At 29.4% G+C, this 1,707-nt stretch overlaps 1 pseudogene; it reads right to left on the minus strand.

The window, feature by feature from the left end:
• Positions 1-361: 361 nt before the first annotated feature.
• On the minus strand, positions 362-458 carry LOC138807651 (U6 spliceosomal RNA; annotated as a pseudogene).
• Between the last annotated feature and the right edge of the window lie 1,249 nt (positions 459-1,707).

Here is a 1,707-nt window from a genome sequence, read left to right on the forward strand (position 1 = left end):
TATTCTATATTCTATGTTTGCATAATGTTCATAATTTATTTTCTCCTAGATATACTTTGAATTCTATATTATTTTATAATATATAGGTTCATTAATGTGTCCTTTTGGATTGTATTCCATATAGAAACAGTTTGAGTCCTTTTTTCTAGGTCTTAATATTATTTTTCTTTGGGATAAAATGACAATGTTATCTAATTTGAAAAGTTTTGTAAAGTTTATGCTATGTAAACGCCTTTCTGAGGTGATTTAATACACTGATGTCAAACTTAATTTAATTATATGAATTACGGGTATTGTTACACTTGTAATTTTGTCATCAACTTTTTAATCACTTTTTTTCATTTCTTGCATCTGAAGAATGAAAAATATGGAATACTTCTCAAATTTTCATATTATACTTGTGCAAGTGCCATGTTAATCTCTGTATTGTAATTTGAGTATACTTGCTGCTGAAGCATGTAATATCCTCTAAATTTAATAGTTAATGATGCAATCTTTATACAGGCTTATATCTATGGGTGCCTACTTGTAACAAGGAAACCTTATTGTTCCTAACAATGCTATTGATCTTATTTCCCTAAAATTCTGTGAATAGTGGAAAAAATTATATTGATCAGTCGATTGCTCACATTTGCAATCTTTTTTTGTCAATGAGTATCTTAAATCTTTTTATTTGGAATTTGATCATACTCTCTATTATTTATAGTTAGGTCCAAAGATGATGGCTTTTTCAAGTACTTATTTATCCAGCTTTGTGGACCTAATGGATTCAAACTAAGCGTTGCTTAAGAGCTACTTCTAAATTTCTTCAGCTGACATTTTCCCAAATGAAGTTTTACTGGAACAAATGTCTACCTGAGCCTTTACCCTTCTTTCATGTGGGAAGAGACCAACCAGAATACCTTACCCTGACAGCAAAGATTTTCTTACTAGAACAAAACTAATCTTGGTTATAAGGGATCATAGAGAGATGAACAGTTCAAACAGAACTGTTCAGACGAGAAGGTATTTTATCAAAATATAATTGTTTATTATACCTTCCATTTAAAAGTAGCTAAAGCCAAGAAGGTGAAAAAATTGTTCGTATGCATGATTACTTAATGTCCTGGCCTGTCTGTAAGTTCCTGGCAGGAACTTACACTACTGCCTTTTTATCACCAAATATTTTCATAGTTGCAGGAGAAGTGCATATGTTTCTCCGCATAATTAGGCATTAAATTGATAATGTTTTAATCACAGTGTTTTCTCTTGCCTCCATGCTGTAAATCTACAAATGATAAAGCTTTAGTTCTAACTCTATCAAACACTGAAGTAGAGATAATGGAATCATACTTTAAAACAGAGTTGCCTTTGATGCAGTAACTACAACAGAACAATACAAAACGTGTGTCTTTTAATCATATTATATATAGTTATATATTTTATATTTATATGTGCTGATTTTATATTTCACAATGAAACTTAATAGAATTAGTTGATAATTTGACAAATAAATTGATATTTATTTACTCCAATAAATAGAATTGGAATATAAATATTTAGGTTTCAAATATATATTAGACTAGGAAAGGTATCAATGCACTCTTTTTAGTATAAACTTGTGATACATTATAACTGTTCTTGGTCTTCTGAATCCACATGAGAAAAAAACAATGTTTTCCTCTAATCTGTAATGGATTTTACTCTGCTGCTCTGTTTATTGTTTTA

This window comes from Dipodomys merriami, unplaced genomic scaffold (assembly GCF_024711535.1).
Source record: "Dipodomys merriami isolate MVZ:Mamm:240054 unplaced genomic scaffold, mDipMer1.0.p SCAF_426, whole genome shotgun sequence".
NCBI lineage: Eukaryota > Metazoa > Chordata > Mammalia > Rodentia > Heteromyidae > Dipodomys > Dipodomys merriami.